We start from the raw sequence: 18,181 nt of genomic DNA, 5'->3' as shown, positions 1-18,181 counted from the left end.
AGGTTGAGGCAAATCGCCTGGCTGCTGGTTACGCACGGCCAGATACCAGGGTGGTTAGAAGAGCACAGGAAGGTTCGGTGCGCATCAGAGAAGCTTTGAAAACCAGTTTCATGACTGGCCAGGCTACGGTGTGAAAGTTCTGTTTGTTTCTCCTTGATGAAACCCCCCGCCCCTTGGTTCACTCTACTTCCCTGTAAGCTAACCACCCTCCCCTCCTCCCTTCGATCACCACTTGCAGAGGCAATAAAGTCATTGTTGCTTCACATTCATGCATTCTTTATTAATTCATCACACAAATAGGGGGATAATTACCAAGGTAGCCCAGGAGGGGTGGTGGAGGAGGGAAGGACAAGGCCACACAGCACTTTAAAAGTTTACAACTTTAAAACATATTGAATGCCAGCCTTCTGTTGCTTGGGCAATCCTCTGGGGTGGAGTGGCTGGGTGGCCGGAGGCCCCCCCCCCACATTCTTGGGCATCTGGGTGAGGAGGCTATGGAACTTGGGGAGGAGGGCGGTTGGTTACACAGGGGCTGTAGCGGGGGTCTGTGCTCCTGCTGCCTATCCTGCAGCTCAACCATACGCTGGAGCATATTAGTTTGATCCTCCAGCAGCCTCAGCATTGAATCCTGCCTCCTCTCATCATGCTGCTGCCACCTTTCAGCTTCAGCCCTCTCTTCAGCCCTCCACTTACTCTCTTCAGCCCGCCACCTCTCCTCCCGGTCATTTTGTGCTTTCCTGCACTCTGACATTGTCTGCCTCCACGCATTCGTCTGTGCACTGTCAGTGTGGGAGGACAGCATGAGCTCAGAGAACATTTCATCTCGATTGCGTTTTTTTCGCCTTCTAATCTTCGCTAGCCTCTGGGAAGGAGAAGATCCTGTGATCCTTGAAACACATGCAGTTGGTGGAGAAAAAAAAAGGGACAGTGGTGTTTAAAAAGATACATTTTATAGAACAATGGATACACTCTTTCAAGGTAAACCTTGCTGTTAACATTACATACATAGCACATGTGCTTTCATTCCAAGGTTGCATTTTGCCTCCCCCCAGTGCATGGCTAGCCCCTTCCCCTCCCCCCTCCCCGTGGCTAACTGCGGGGAACATTTCTGTTCTGCCACAGGCAAACAGCCCAGCAGGAATGGGCACCTCTGAATGTCCCCTTAAGAAAAGCACCCTATTTCAACCAGGTGACCATGAATGATATCACTCTCCTGAGGATAACACAGAGAGATAAAGAACGGATTTTGTTTGAACGCCAGCAAATGTACACTGCAATGTTTTGTTCTACAATGATTCCCGAGTGCGTGCTACTGGCCTGGAGTGGTAAAGTGTCCTACCATGGTGGATGGAATAAGGCTGCCCTCCCCAGAAACCTTTTGCAAAGGCTTTGGGAGTACATCCAGGAGAGCCGCGAATGCCAGGGCAAATTAATCATTAAACATGCTTGCTTTTAAACCATGTATAGTATTTTAAAAGGTACACTCACCAGAGGTCCCTTCTCCACCCAGTGGGTCCGGGAGGCAGCCCTGGGTGGGTTCGGGGAGTACTGTCTCCAGGTCCAGGGTGAGAAACATTTCCTGGCTGCCAGGAAAACCGGTTTCTCCGCTTGCTTGCTGTGAGAGGCAAGATGAGCCCACCGCCTTGAGTTCCCTCAGCGCCAGCTCTACTGCTGGGAAGGGCTGTATAACACCTGACCGAGAGTGTTTCATTTATGCTGAGCCAGCCCAAGAGGATCCCATGCATTTAGCAAAAACTCCCAAACCCTTAAATGCCAGCTGGCCTGTCAGCTCTTCTTTCCGCCAGCAGAACAGAGGCTTTGAGAAACAGATGCACTGGAGACCAGCATCCTTCAACCAAAGTTTCTACACACTTCTCTATAGCACCTCCTGCCAGGACAGTCTGGGACTGGGGCAGCTGGGAGTCTGCCCCCTGCACTCAGTGCACATGCCTCACTCCCTATAGCACCTTCTGCTGGGACAGTCGGACTGAAGTAGCTGGAAGCTCCTGTCACATCCACAGCCTGTGCTTATGTACCGTTCCTCACAGCTCTTTCTGCCATGAGGCCCTGGAACTGGATATCCTGGAGCTCCTGCCCTAAATTCCCTACCCATCCTCATCTAGCAGTGCCCAGAAACCCCCCCTGCTCCCTGCTACAGCACCTCCAAGTGATTAGCCAGTGCCAGCCCTGAGAATTAGCTATATTCCTAAGGGTTAAATACACATACAGACTTTGTGCTGCTCCAAATCCTGAGCTAGCCCCAGGTGGTACTCTGAATGGGGTGCAAAGGGTAGCTCCCAGGGGTGTCGAGAATGCTAGCTGGAGCTGCTCCAGTTATCACTACTCTGTGTAATCCAACAGAGGAGGAGAGAAACACAGTGTGAACCCAGCAGAGCTCTCACATGCATGCTGCCTCACCTCCCTGCACACACATACACCTCCCCACTGTCAGATACACAACCACGCACTCTCATGCATGCACACACACACACGTGCTTTCTCATCCCCCCCTTACACTAACAGCACAGGCTGCTGGAATAGCCCCGTGGTTAGGGCACTTCCCTGGGAATAAGGATGAACCCATTAAAGATTCTGAGGGCCTCAGATACTACAGCAATGGGGGTGAGATAAATATCATTGCACACAAACAGCTGTCACAGCTATACACCCAAATTGGCCCTTCTTATGTGCACTTGCAGATCATGCACTGTCACATCACACACCTGTTGCACGAAGCACACACACTTACTTTGTCTGATGCCCCCATGATTACCATCGTGTGCACATGCAGACAGGCTGCAAGCACAGCATCTCACACGTGCATTCATAAACTGCCTCTCTCAGACGCAGACATCCCCTCTCTTTTAGTCATATCCCAGAGGGTTTCTTTTCCGCATGTCATTCTGTTTTCCTCAACACTCCCACGCTGTCCTTGTGTGAACCAACAATTAGAGGAAACGGCTGTGCCGCACACACACAGCTCCGTCATCCTGTGGGATGGAGGTGTTACACACTAGAGTGGAGGAGAATGGGGCTGGGAATTGCTGGAGAATCCCCCTTAAAGCAGGGACTCCTCCTCCTTAATCACACGCTACACCCCAAAGACAAAGAAGTCCAGGCCTCTGCATGAACATCTTGGTGGAGTGGGGCCTCAGCACTAGCCATCACCACTGCTCTCTTTTGGCAGAGCGGGGGGCTTTCCTCCAGCTGCACTGAGATCCAAAAGCCTCTACCCAGTGGGAAATGGACCGCACAAATCCAGGGAACCAGGGAAATCTGAGGGGTTTCCTACTCCTGTGGGGCTCCTCGCTTGTCTTACTTGCCCATATACCTGCCACTGATTCTGACTCTTCCCTCACTGACACTTTCTCTGATTCCTCACTGGCCTCATTTGCTTTCACATTATTTGATCCCTCCTTTACTCATTTCCTCCCTCCGATTTCCCCTCATTACCTACTGTCCCCTAGGGTCTGGCCATCCTCACTTGTTCCCTCCCCCCTTTATCACCCCCCTTTGCTTCCCCGCTTATGTCTGTTGCCCTCCACAGCCTTTAGTTATCCTCTGCCTCCTTTTGCATCACTCATTATGAGTGCTTTTCCTCTCTCTCCCATTACCCTAGGAAGCTCTGTTAATAGTAACATGACAAGCCTCAATTCCTTTGGCTAGGACTGGAGATTTTGCTGGGCTTGGCAAAACCCTGCCCCTGGCAGTTTGTCTCCCAAGGATCCCCAGGAAACTGCATTGAATTTTCACAGCTCAGCTGCACGCATTTAGCTTGGAGGAAATTCACTGTTAGAGAAAGATGCAAAGCCCCAGTTTGGCTGTTTTCTTTGCTCAGATAAACTCCCAAACAAATCATGAAAATTTCTTCTCTTTTATTTTTGAAACCTTAGCATATTTGCCAAACCCAGACTGGACTGGGAGGAAGCAGGGACCAAAGAGGCAGATAGAAGAACCTGCAACTGCTAGCACAAAGCAAGGGAAATGGAGACATCCGTTCTCTTTCAGCGATCTTAGAATGGGAAGATCAGGTCAGTCAAACTAGGTAGGTGCAAAAGGAGAGAACACAGGACTCTTGGGTTCTATTCTCAGCCCTGCCACTAACTTACTTTGGGCAAGTCACTTCCTGTCTCTCTGCCTTAATTAGCGTATCTGTAAAATGGGGCTAGGGAAACAGTTTGTGATATTTAATGGCTTGCCCCTGTTGCATTTTGAGATCACTGAACGCAAGTTGCTACAGACACACTCATAGACTTTAAGGCCAGAAGGGACCATCATGATCATCTAGTCTGACCTGCACATCCCAGGCCACAGAACCTTGCCCACCCACTCCTGCAGGAGGCCCATAACCTCTGGTTGTTACTGAAGTCCTCAAATCTTGATGTAAAAAACTTCACGTTACAGAGAATCCACCCTTTACTCTAGTTCAAACCAGCAGGTGACCCATGCATCATGCTGCAGAGGAAGGAAAACACCCCCGCCCCCCCGGGTCTCTGCTTATTCTCAATTGGAACATTTAGAATTGAATGGAGGCATCTTTGACCCCAGCTCTCTGCTGACTACTAGACAACACTCCCTCCCAGAGCTGCAAAGCAAACTGAGGAGTCCTGACTACCCAGCTCATTGCTCTAAACCTTAGACCTCTGTGATGCTTGTGTATGTCTCTTCCCCTGCTGAGGCTTGCTGTGACCTCTGAGCATAGTGACCTCTGAGCATTCACCATGTAGCAAAAAAGAAATTACATGGCAGTGGAACAGAAGAGGGAAGAAAACAACATATGCCCTAGAAAGTCAAGGACCGTACACAAGGTCATGGTACCCTAGAGACCCCATCAGAAGCAGGGCCAGCTGCTATGCAAATGAGACCACACCTTCTATTCAAATGAGACCACACTTTTAAAAGGGACACAGTCATTAAAAAAAAATACACCTTTTTTAACTCAAATGTTCAACTTATTTTACTCCCAGCAGCTGAGATTGTTGAAAGTGAAAGAACTTTTCAATCTCGTCCTTTTCACTGCTGATGCTGTTTGTTTCACTCAGCTTGTGGGGAGAGATAAGTTCAGCCTTGGTCTCCTGAGTGTGAACTAAAGCCATAATGGAAAGTTCCATGCTATGCAGTGCATGGACTCAGGCCAAAGAGATCACTACCTCAAACTTCATGGGATTCAATCCGTCTCAGGAGGGTGATAAACTAGAAGTGAATGAAAGCCAGAGAGGGATTTATATACCTCCCTTTACTCCAGCCATTCAACCCATGATGGAGCCTTGAGCACATGGTTCCTTTCTCTCCTCCTCTTTCCTGTCTCCCTTCTCATTACAGCAATAGCAGCAGGGGGAAAGTTTGTCTTACATCTTCAGCCTATGTTCCTTCCCCTCAGGCAATCAAGTTAAGCTGCAGTGTCTCAGCAGTCAGCACTCAGTTAATTAGAGACGATGGACTGCGATCACTGCAAGCACCTGGCCGGCTAGCCTTCCTATTCAATGTAGGACTGCTGTGCCCACTTCAAGTGAACGAGCACCACTCCCCTGGGAGAGTAGCTCTCAGCTCCTCTTGTCTCTGCTGTGTGGTGGCAGTGGGCATCACTAATATATGACATAAGGAGCCTTTGGAATGCCATGCCCTGAAAAGAGGGTGGTGGGGAGGCTTATGGCGTCGGGATCCAGATGGCAGGGCCCAATACAGCAGCTGGGGAAGGACAGCAATGGGTATTTGATGACAGCTGCATCACTTTAATAATAGCTAGGTATTAGCTGGTGGTGTTCATCAGGAGCTCCCAAAGTGCTTTACAAAGGACATCAGTATCATTATCTTCATTTTACAGATGGGGAAACTGAGGCATGGGGTGATGATATGACTTGTCCAGCATCACCCAGATGGACTGTGGCAGGTCTCAAAATGGAACTCAGGTCTCCTGAGTCCCACTTCAGTTCTCTGTGTTCTCAGACACACTGCCTTCTTCTTTAGAGACCATGGGCCGGTCTAGCAGAAGACTAGGGGTCAAGAGTTCCTAAGATTTAGCCCTGGTGCTGTCACTGACTTATGCAGTAAGCTGGAATGAGTTTCTGCATCTCCTGTCTACAAGAGTGACAAATCCATGGCGAGCTGGAAACTTCATGAGCGTCACTTGACTGTATAGAGTAGCTATGTCCTGCAGCAGCAGGCATAGACCTCAACTCCTCCGGGACAGCACCATTTTGGCTTGAAACACTGACCTCCAGAGCTGAAACATGAGCATTTATTGCTTGAACTAAAGAGCCAGTCTCTACAGCTGAGAGCTGTAACAGATTCACGTTCTCTGTGGATTGGACACAGAGGGGAGACATAGCACACATTGAGCAGTGCATTCCCCCTTCAGCCTTCAAGGTAAAAGGAGAATCTCTGTGAGCACTATAGGGCTTGTGACACACAGCTGAGCAGTTCTGATTCCACCCAACAGGTGAGGCAGCAATGCCACTTTCATACATTAGCCACTTCATAGCAGCCAGAATCCAGGGTCTCAGCTCCCAAGAGCAGGGCAGGCTTTTCACAGATTCTCCTGCCTTCCTAGGCTCTATGTTCGGCGTGTTTCTCTAGCAGATCCTCTCCACTAGACCCTTTTGGCTACTTTAGTGCTGCAGCCAGACTCTAATTTAGCCACATCCAAAGTGACTAGTGTCTGGTGTTAGGGAAGGGAGAGGGCCACTGCTTGAGAAGGAGCCAGGCTTTGTGGGGACCAAGCTGGGGAGGGAAAACCACTAGGACCTCAGGGAAATAGCCCCTTAGCCTCATTGAGTAAGGAGGAGCAGTGACACTTGCAGGGCAGAAAAAGGGGACAAAGCCCCAAGTCCTTTAAGGGCTCTGAATTATAGCCACCACTGAGCAGCGGGCTCCTGCTTTTTTCTGGGAAAAGGCTGGATACAGAATCAATGTGGCAGAAACACGTGAAGAAGATATTTAAGTCCCATTCGTAACCAATGCTGGCACTATGCTGAGGCAGTGATTCATTACTGACTCAGAGCCCCTCTGCAGAATCACCAGCACCACTCCTGCAGCAACCTCCCTCCCTGCCCTCATCTTAGTAACCTGCTGGGCCACTGGGTTCAGCACTGACTGAGACAGAGAGAAAGGAGAGTCCCACCTGGGTGCCCTCCACTCTTCAGATCTGGATGTGTTTTGACAGTGACATGACAGATCAGCCACTTGCCAAGAAGGGGAAGAGCAGTGTAAACAGTGCAGTGTGTTCGAAACCATGGCACACCAAGACCTGGAATGTGTCAGCAGACTGGAAGTTTTCAGAGGGAGCCTCTGGGGAGGCAAGTCACTAGCAGAGACGATAAATGGTTTTGCTAGTAAATAAGGCGGCTGCTAAATGATTAAACGGGAGATGCCTTTAGGATCTTCCAGTCCCACTCCCCCTTCACCTCCTCTCCCCAACCTTCTCCTCATATCGCTCGCTGCTTCTGCTTGCAGGTTAAAGTGTTGGAGAATGACTAGTTTTCCACAGGTCCCCCAGTTCTCCCCTCACCTCACTGGAGATGTGAACTAAAGACTATTGTGAGTGTTGCCATGATGGCCAGAGAGAGCTTAATTAATCCCTTCCCTCCATTTAAAATCAGAGGTGTGGGAACATCATTCCTGCACATTCTCGCCCCACTACCTTACTGTACAAGAGCTAGGTGTTGCTACTATTATTTTGCAGATGGGAACACTGCAGCACGGACAGGCAGTGAGACGGGTCCCACAACAAGGTGGTGGTAGATCTGGGAATCAAATCCAGGAGCCCCAATTCCAAGTCCTGTGCTTTAACATAATCTCCTCGGCTTACGGCAGCAATAAGATACATAAACAGGGGTGAAAGGTGTGGTTTGAGCACAAGATTGGAAACCAGGAACTGAGTCCAGCTTAAACAATAACTCTGTGACTTGACATAAGTCCCTTCCTCTTCCTGTGCCTCAGTTTCTCTAAGTGACCTACCTGCTAAGAAGTGATCAGTTAGGTAATAAAACCCTTTGCAAATGAACAGCTCTGTGTAATGCTAAGTCGTGGTATGATTGTCAGTAGTGAGGAATGGGCGCTGTGGCTCAAAATCTCAGTTTCCCCTAATAAGTGACAGCAAGGAATGCTATTATGCCATCGGTCTGTAAACAGGGGGTTCAGAGACCACAGTGCAGACACTCAGCTCCCTCACATCATACCACCACCACTGCTTAAAATCCATTTGGACCAAAATGAAGCTGAATCATCCCAGAGCTGGCATTTTCCAGACATTTACCATCCAGCCGGGCAGGGAGGCAGCCTTCCCACCCACGTGTTCTGTTCTCAGGTACACTGTTGAAGGGCTGGCGCTGCCTACGCAACCCATTTACAACACAGTTCCCTCTGTGCAGCCCTGTTCTGTATTCCAGTCAGGGCCTCCTATTCCAGGAACCTGTAGGAAGCAGCAAGCGTGGAACGTTATGGGATTGTTTTAGGTTTGATTTCTCTCTCAGGCTCAAAAGCCGCCAGGGCCCTGCGCAGGTTGTGGATACGGTGGTTATTATTATTCGTTGTATTACGGTCGTGCGTAGGAAGCCCAGTCATGGATCAGGTCCTCGTTGTGCTGGGTGCAGTACATTATTTGTTAGGTGTATTATGGTAGAATTTAGGAGCCCCAATTATGGACCAGAACCCCAGGGTGTTAGGTGTTGCACAGACACAGAACAAAAAGACGGACCCTGCCCCAAGGAACTCAAGCAGCGACGTACCTGGTCTCTTCAGTTCACCTATGTTGCAGGGAGAGCCTTGCAGCTCACCACTGATGCCCACTGTGGATGTTAGATTTTGACCAATGGGTCTCTTCAGATTTTGCAAGATAGGAAGGGCCAGGCGGGGTCACTACCTGGATGAGAGACCTCTATGGTCCACTTGGTCCTGAAGGAATCATGGTTCGTGACTCAGTGTGGGGGACGGGACTTCCTCCTCTGAGTCAGTACTTACCCCAGTGCACGATTAGGGGCCACTGTGCTGCAGGGAGCGGTGTGGGAGAATCTCCCCCTTCTAGTCAGCTCTGAATTCAGTGCCAGAGTGCTCCTGGAGGTACTGTCTTTTAGATGAGACACAAAATGAGAAGCCCTCATCTCTTGTGGCGGTTAAAGACCCCCTGGCACTTTTTGAGTGTCAAAAAAAATATCAACCCCCGCTCCTAATTCTATGAGATAAGGTCCACTAGGGCACTGAATTTCCTGCCTGTCGGTGAGCTGCAGTCCTGGTAGGTGCATTGGGCCTGATTTTCAAATCCCTTGAGCATCCACAACTCCCACTGACTTCAACCTGCAGCGGCATGTTCCAGCACCTCTGAAAATCAGGCCTGTTGTCAGTGCAGCTCTAGCAGGTGGGGCTGAGATTCCCTCAAAATCCTGCAATCTGAAATGGTTTCCTTCCTTGAACAGGATTTAGCAAGGGAAATGTATGGGACAGAACATCATGCAGGACATGCAAAGAGCAGCCCAAGATAGATAATGATGGTGGGGCCTTGTTCGTGCCCTAAGTGATAGCTGGCGGGGTGGGAAGAGTTCAGAAATTATTCTGAAACTTCCCAGCTGCAGTGAGGATTTGGAGGGGGACAGAATGTTTTCGCCAAAGCAGCAATTGGGCTAGGAACCAGAATCTTAGTGGACTGGTGCTGGGAAGAATAATCTGACTGGGACCTTGATTCTACAAATCATCATCCCCCAGTGCTGGAGAATCAGTGTTGATTCAGAAGAACAAGTGTCCCCCCGTGACTCACTAACACTGCTTTCCACAGCACAGCACAGCACCACTCTGGAGCCAGTACTGGTCACAGACTCTTCTCACTGCAGCTGGGCTTTTCTTGGAGGTCTCCCTATCTACCAACAGAACTGCCCGACCCTGCTTAGCTTAGGAGTGTGGCTAAACACACATCTTAAGAACTGCTTTAGGCCCTTGTTACAGAACCCATTTCTGGCCCCTGTGAAACTGCTCATTGAAGAGGAAACTGACCACTGTCACTTCCTTGTCATTAAAACCCCTGGGATTGTTTACCCAGCCCTTGGCCTTATGCCTGCTGGCAGGCAGTTCCTTTTGTTACGGGGCAGGAATATGAATCTATGGCCCAACAGGCCAAAGTGACATCCCTGGAGCCTGTTTAATTACCTGATCACAATAGACACTTGGCTGTTAGTTGTCGAGAGACAGTGAAGGTGACACGAGTTTCATGAGACGGTGTTGCTGGAGCACAGCTTAGTGTGTATGCAGGTGTATAGCCAGCTCTCCTCGCTACGTGCATCTGCCTGGTAACTCCTGCCATGGGGAATGGCCATTCATGATTTCCCTGAGCCTGACCAAGGTAAACTGGGCTTGTTAGCAAAGCCTGAGCTTGGATCAACTGGGGCTGCTTGGTTCAGTAACGCTCTCAGGCGAGCGGCATTCACTGCTACGGGTTTGTGTTGGATGGGAAGGAGGGCTCCCTCTGCCTAAGATCCAGGGGCAGCTTGCTCCATCAGGAAGAGATTACCCTGCAAAACTCACAGGGCCTAGTTTTATAATAGGCACGCACCTGGAAATTGGCTTGTTGCCCCCCGACTCGCTCCATACAGGTTGCTGAGGAGCTGTTGGATGGAGGAGACCAGCTGGCATAGCTGAGAGAATCATGCCTATCCTCAGGGGGTGCTGCCGACTGGGTGAGTCTCTTTCCTTGTACAATATCTTCCTAGATCTGTAGAGCATGTCTCAATTGCCTCTGTAACACCCCCCCAAGCCCCAGGACCCACCTACCCCCAGAGAGGAGCTTTGTGAGCAGCAGCCCACATGCTGTGTATGTTCCCCCTCCTTGGGTGTTCCTGTTCCAGGGACCAATAATGCGCAAGCCTGTGAGTCACAGTGCAGGCGACTCCAGTCCAGTGCTCCCAAGGCTGGGAATCGCTGCAATATCCGTAGGTGCTGTCTTTCAAATGCAACTGCTATAATAAGGAACAAGCACAAAGCCACGCTCTTCCTCTCTCTGGAGTGACAGCACCTTGGGGAGAAGGAGGACCAGTGCCTGCCCTATTTGGAATCAGATACATGAAGAGCTTAACCTACTGCTGCTCTCTACAAATACATTGTGGGGAACACCTCAGGGACGGAGAAGAGCTATTGAAGTTAAAGGACAATGTTGGCAAAAGAACAAATGGGGAGAAATTGGTCATGCATAAGTATAGGCTGGAAATTAGAAGGTGGTTTCTAAACATCAGAGGATGTTCTGGAATAGCTTCCCAGTAAGAGCAAATAACCGAACTAGTGTGATGATGGAGCGTGATAAGTTTATGAACGGGATGATATGGCGGGGTAGCCTGAGAAAGGAGGGGACTGGATCTGATGACCCAGGAATCCTTTCAGTCCTATGTTCCTGAATGGCTCTCAATGGCACTTCTACTACCCATGTTCTGATCTTACTAGTCTCCACTGCTTCTTTGCATTGCTCCTCTCACTCGGAGCTAGGGCGTCCGGGTTCTAGTCTTGGCTCCAGGAGGGAGTGTTACCTAGTGGTGAGAACTGGGTGTCAGGACTCTTGGTTCTATTCCTGGCTCTGGGAGGGAATGTTGCCTAGTGGTTAGAACAGAGAAATGGGAGTCAGGACTCCTCGGTTTTATTCCTGGCTCTTCTACTGCCTTGCTGTGTGACCTTAGTCAAGGCTCTTCCCCTCTGGATGCTTGTTTCCCCCATCTGTAAAACAGAGCTAATATATTATCTATCTCATAGAGGAACTGAAGCTTAATTAATGAGGGGTGGTAGGCTCTGAGGATGCATGTAAAACACATCAAGATTCTCTGCGCTGCCTTATAATTGCAAGGTGCTGTTGCCACTGCTCTCGGTCACTGGAGGGAGGTTGACCCCCTTTGAGACGCTCCCAGTGGGGGGATATTTATAAGCAGTATGTCTCTCTTGCCATCCACCCACCCTCCACGATCCTTCCGTATCCATTATGGAACACCTCGACAGTTCCTGGGAACACTCTGTGGCTGAAAAAACATGCAGCCCATCTGCCTTAGAAGACAGACGCTGGTGTGTGTGTGTTCTCCTTGCAGTCTGTCTCTGGGGTATTTATTACTCTTAATGTGTTATAAAGTCAACAGATCTGGGAGACCTGCTTGTATATCATGCATGAAACAAACAGATCTCATGGGGGGTGTGGGTGTCTCTCTCTCTTTAACCCTCCTCTGTCCCTATGTCCAAGAGCCATGCAAGAAAAGGAGAACAATACAGAATTTTAACCATATTCCCTTTGGTTTGATTTTCCCTTTAAAGAAAGCGGCTCAATTTTGAATTTGAATCTGAAATCCAGCATGCATGGTGGCAAACCAGCGGCACTCCACCGTTGTCACTCACTGCACAGCTCAGCTCAGCTCAGCTCAGCTCAGCTGTTCACAGCAAGGGCAGCAACAGAAATCAGACAGTCTGTGCTTTTTGCAGCAAGAGTGTGTCACTTGCACTAAGCAGGAATCTCTGTTAGTGATATAAAGCTTATGGCATATGGTGAAGCAGTCCTGATTCCATCCAGGGGAAGCAGAAGTGTGTACGTGTACACATGGATCAGTTCAAACTAGCATTGCTCTCTGTGCATGTGTGTGTACACGCTGCCCAACTCAATTCATCCCAGCATTGTGTAACGCCGACAAACCCCGCTTCCCAGAGGGCGGGATCGAACCAGGGACCCCTGGAGCTTGGTGCATGAGCCTCTACAGCATGAACTAAAAGCCAACTGGCTGTTAGCTAAGGCTGTAGAGCAGACTCATTTAACTCTCTCTAGTCTCGGTGCCACTAGATGGGACAGAACACCACACCCAGAAGGTGTGTGGGTTACAATTGCACACACTGACCAATTAATTTCAGCATTGCTGTCCTTCTCCATGACAGTCTCACATTAGCCTGGGATTTGCCAAAGCACCTTTGTGAATCAGGAGTACAAGTCCCGTTGACTTTTGATAGGACTCGCTTAGGTGCTTTTGAAAACTCTGTCTTATATGCTCTACCAGGTACTAAAAAACCTGCCAGCCCAAACTCATGCTGGAGTTACGCAATCAGGAAGAGCACCTCCTTCAGGCATTTAGAAATGGATCCGTTCACCCATTCATTCCCCCATGGGAAACAAGTTTGGTGGCTCTCCGTCCAGTTCCTAGAGGGACAGGTATCCCCATCACAAAACCACCATTGCAGTAGTCACTGATTGCCCTGTCTCGCTGCAAGTCATAGTGAAGAGGTCAAGAATGTTGCAGCCTGAGGACCGAACTCCCTCTCCCTTGAGCACAGAACTAAGGGTAGGTCTACACTACAGACACTGCCGTGCCAGCAGAGCTCCATTGTACAGACGCAGCCCATACCGACAGAAGGAGTTTTTCTGTCAATGTAAGAACACCCCCCCGCAAACAAAGGGCTTGTCGAGAGGCCATGCTGTAGAAGACACTACCTATGCTGACGGACGGGGTTCTCCCATTGGCGTAGGTACTCCACCTCCCCGAGAGGCAGTAGCTAGGTTGACAGGAGAATTCTCCCATTGATCGAGTGCTGTCTACATGGGGTGGTTTAACTGCATTGCTCAGGGATGTGGATTTTTCACACTGCTGCATGACATAGCTATACTGACCTAATTTACGAGTGTAGATTAGGCCAAAGTTAACTACCTCCATTGACATAGCTGTGTCGAAACTGGGGGGTTTGTTTGCATTGCTATGTCGGTCAGGGGGTGTGATTTTTCACACCCCTGATCGATGTGCCTCTGCTGATATAATTTTTCAGCGTAGACCAAGCCTAGGGCCTCATCTACACTTAAAATTTAGATCAACCTAGCTGTCTCGCCCAGAGTGTGAAAAATTCACCCCCTGAGCGACGTAATTGAGCCATCCCCGACGCTGATGTGAGTAGGTCAAAGGAATTCTTCTGTCAATCGGGCTACTGCCTCTCGGCGAGGTGGTTTAACTACGGAGACAGAGAAAACCCTTCAGTCGCTGTAGGAAGCTTCTACACCATGACACTTCAACGCAGTAGCTGTGCCATGGTAGCACCTGCTATGTCTACAGCTAAAATGTAGGTCAACCCAGCCGCATCCTCCAGCGGTGGGAAAAACTGACACCCCTGCGAGGGTCTGACAGAAGAATTCTGATTTGGCTGCCACTTCTCGAGGATGTTGATTTACTACAGTGATGGAAAAACCCCTTCCATGCTAGAGCAAGTGTCCGAACAACAGCTCTCCAGCAGCATACCTGCAGCAAGCACTTGAAGTGTACACTTGGCCTAAGTGCCAGTGACGATGGGAAGCAAGCCCTGCCTGGGCACATGCTGCCCCCGTAATCAGGACTTGCTATCCAGCCCATCTCATGCCAATCCGCTGCAGGTTTCAAAAGTGGCTCAATTTAACCGTCCGGGCTACCAAGGACACTTCAGGGTGTGAACTGAATGTCTGTCCCATTAGGCTGTTCGGCTCAGACTTTGGGAGCCCACCCAAAGTCCTTGCACAGAAGGCCAAATGGAATGAGCCGTGAGGCACAAAACTCAAAGGAGGTGAGGGGCGGAAAGCGAAAGGAGAAGGCCCGGCGCATGCTAGGGCTCCACTTGCTGCTGCTGCTGATGCCTGTACCGCGAGGAGAAGATAGTCGGGGAGTGCAGCCTTCAAAGTGCTCTTGGATGCCGGGTGCTCAAAGCAGAGGTCTCCGGAGACAAGGCTTAGAAACAAAACGGAAGAAAGGAGAGAGTGAATCACAGCAAGCGGCAGACAGAAAAGAATAAATAAAAGGGACAAACGCTTCAGTAAGATGCTTTCCACCGGCTAGCGGGGCATGCTGCTCTTTTCTTTAATGTGGGTTCCAGGTGATGGATAGAACGAGCTGGAGCATGTATCTCACAGCAGGTCTCAACTGGGCAGGGCAAACCTCCAAACAATCCAAAATGCATCCATGCTGTCTGCGCACCACCTTGCCAAAGTGCCTGTGACCAGTCCTGGAGGGACCCCTTTCTAGCTAGCCTCAAACAATCCACCTCCCCGTTCCTGGGCTGGAGGCAAGAAATGTGTTGATGATGAAGGGCTGGGACTGGACCCTGTGGGGGCCACTCCCAGACCATTCTGTGCTCTTCAGGGAACACAGCCAGCGAGAGACACGCCCAGGGCTGGAGGAGGCCGATGAGGAGCATGCTAGTGGCAGTTGTGTGGAGTGGCCCCATTTTGACTCCTGAAGGCGATCAGGTTCCAGTACCCCCCCATGCTGTCTTGGCCCCACCAGTGGATAAAAGCCTGCGATTTGGGTACTACCATCACCGCCTCCTACCTCTCAGGTGGTTGCTAATCCCGGAGAAATTATGCAGCATCTCAAATGTTCACTCTGTGGCCAGGAGTCCTGAGCTGAAACTAGCTCTGGTTGTCAGCTCTATCAGCTCCGCACCAGGTAATCCCCTCTCTAATCCTTTTTTCACCAGTGGCTGCAGTTCTCCCTTTGAGCAGAGGCACTGTCCATCCTCCCAGAAATGCTCCCACATCACCCACAGGCCTTTGCCTCATAAATATCACAAATGAAATCCTCTGGCAGTAATAACACCCCTCTCTGGAAGCTCCTGTCCAAGGATTGCTAAGCACTTTACATATATAACTGTGCTGTTCATACATCCCCAAAAGGCAGCCATAGAATTCCAGTCCATGCATCTTTTATTGTAGATTAAGGAAAATGGCAAAACAACGGAACAGAAATAAAGTCTCCGTGAGGGAGAGAGTCCAGTGTGTGGGTCTCCCCTCTGGAGCATCCGCCGTCAGCTCTGCCTCACAACATGGCAGAAACTTTAAGGCGTAGCACATATAAGCATAAGTCACATAGCTATAATTACAGGGAAATTTATGGATGGGAAAGTCTTCTAACTCTTTCTAGTGTAATCATTGGTTTCAGAGTAACAGCCGTGTTAGTCTGTATTCGCAAAAAGAACAGGAGGACTTGTGGCATCGTAGAGACCAACCAATTTATTTGAGCATGAGCTTTCGTGAGCTACAGCTCACTTCATCGGATGCATACTGTGGAAAGTGTAGAAGATCTTTTTATACACACAAAGCATGAAAAAATGGGTGTTTACCACTACAAAAGGTTTTCTCTCCCCCCACCCCACTCTCCTGCTGGTAAGAAAACCTTTTGTAGTGGTAAACACCCATTTTTTCATGCTTTGTGTGTGTAAAAAGATCTTCTACACTTTCCACGGCATGCATCCGATGAAGTGAGCTGTAGCTCACGAAAGCTTCTGCTCAAATAAATGGGTTAGTCTCTAAGGTGCCACAAGTCCTCCTGTTCTTTTAGTGTAATCATTGGCTCCTGACTTCTGCAGCCAGAGTTTTTGTTCTGCTCTGTTATTTGGGGAGCTGAGACAGTTCCCAGTCCAGACCTTTTGCCTTTGTGGGGTTAAAGATTGGAGGAGATGCATGAGCTACAAGTGCCACAGCTATTCATAAAGAAACAGGCAGAAAAGAACCGGCAATGGAGACCCCATCAAAGTGCAGCCGTGTTGAAGGAGCTGTCACTTCCCTTCCATGGGCTGGTTTGGAGGTGGAAATTGCCAGTTCCCTTTCTCAGTTTTGACCCAGCCAGTACAAAAAAGAGTTGTAATAACTCGGCTGAATCCTTAGCATTAACATTCATCGTCTGGTGAAGTTTTCCTTCCTAATATGCTTATCAGCCTCTGCTGAGAACATGGTTAACTTCATGGCATAGGTGATGAGCAGACATGTATGAAACTCAGTAATCTGAATCCTTCAGGGCCTGCACCCTCCGTGTGTAAACAGACCCCAAACTCAAAGCAATTTAATCAAATCCACAGTTTTGGCCTTTACAGAGGAGCTGTGAGAAAATGCAAGTTTTGAATGTGATACACTGAGGTTAGTTTGAAACTAGACTCTGGGATGGAACAGGGCAGGATTGAGGGGTGGAGCTGTCTGAGTGGGGAGCCTGTGGCTGACATAGCAAGGGGCTGTGGATGAGGAGTGGGGGGCATCAGCAGAGCTCTGCGTGTGGGGAGCCCAGTGCTGGAATAACAGAGGAAAGGAGCTGGTGGAGGCAATGAGATGGGATTGCTGCAGAGTGTGGGAGCAGGGCTAGCTGGAGTTGCCACAGGTCAGGTTTTGAGGGGCAGGGCCCTAAGACTGGACGTTGCTCTGGGTGCTGATGAATGGGATGGAGGTGCCTTGGCTGAGCAGTGCATGAAAGCTTGCATAGTCCCTGCCTCTACACCAAGGGGCTACAGACAGAGCTATGGCAGGGGCCCCGGGCCCCTGACTGGGAGCATGCTTTAACTCTGCCTTTATGGTTCATGTAGATGCAGCTGGACGAAAGCCACCAGCACAGGGATCTCCTCCTGCTTATCTTTCATTGTAACTCTGTTTAGGGGATGCTCACTGGGTGATTTAATTAAAGTAGTTAATTATTTTCTAGTCTGTTTAATTTTCTCCCTTTATTATTCTTAGACATGCCACATCTAGGATGCAGCATGTAAGCAGATGTGACTCTGGCATGCTGGGAACATTGATAAATCCAGCTCACCTGGAGCTGGGCATGTATCAGCCCTGCTGTGAGGGCTTTGCTCCCTGTGGGTCCTAAGCTGGGCCGGTACTTGGATGGTGAAATCACTAAGAAAGCAGAGGCATGCTGCTGGAAGTAGTGACTCAGCGGGAGGTGCTCTTCCCTTGGAGTCCCTAGTTTGCCAGCTCCTAGGGGCACTAACCTCTGTGCCATCCTTCCTCTTCTTACCTGCTAAAATCAGATGGAGCATGGGCGAGTGGTTTGTGCAGGGACAGAAAGTTAGGTTCTGTGCGACAGAATGAGGTCCCCTGGCTGCAGCAGAGTATTGGGGGTCAGGACTCCTGGGTTTTAATACAGGCTCTTCACCAATTCATTCTTTGGCCCAGGGCACGTCCCCTTGGTGTGCCTCAGTTTCCCAATCTGTAAAATGGAGATAATGGTTCTGACCCACCTCCCAGGGGACTTGTGAAACATAACTATCATAGAATATCAGGGTTAGAAGGGACCTCAGGAGACCACCTAGTCTAACCCCCTGCTCAAAGCCAATTTTTGCTCCAGATCCCTAAATGGCCCCCTCAAAGATTGAACTCATAACCCTGGGTTTAGCAGGGCAATGCTCAAACCACCGAGCTATCTCTCTCCACCCCATTAATGTCTGTAAAGTGCTTTGAACTTGGATG

The 18,181-nt window shown here is 49.6% G+C and overlaps 1 long non-coding RNA gene across 1 annotated transcript; it reads right to left on the bottom strand.

Moving 5' to 3' along the window:
* Positions 1 to 297: 297 nt before the first annotated feature.
* Positions 298 to 2,823, bottom strand: LOC311510763. Its single transcript, XR_014709134.1, has 3 exons — positions 2,750 to 2,823; positions 1,489 to 1,692; positions 298 to 887 (listed from the first exon to the last, which is right to left on the bottom strand). It is a non-coding gene; the product is annotated as an uncharacterized lncRNA (long non-coding RNA).
* Between the last annotated feature and the right edge of the window lie 15,358 nt (positions 2,824 to 18,181).

This window comes from Lepidochelys olivacea, assembly GCF_965140295.1.
Source record: "Lepidochelys olivacea isolate rLepOli2 genome assembly, chromosome: 20".
In the NCBI taxonomy this organism is placed as follows: Eukaryota; Metazoa; Chordata; order Testudines; family Cheloniidae; genus Lepidochelys; species Lepidochelys olivacea.
Note: the sequence above shows the minus strand (reverse complement) of the source record. Positions and strands in the feature narration are given on the sequence as shown.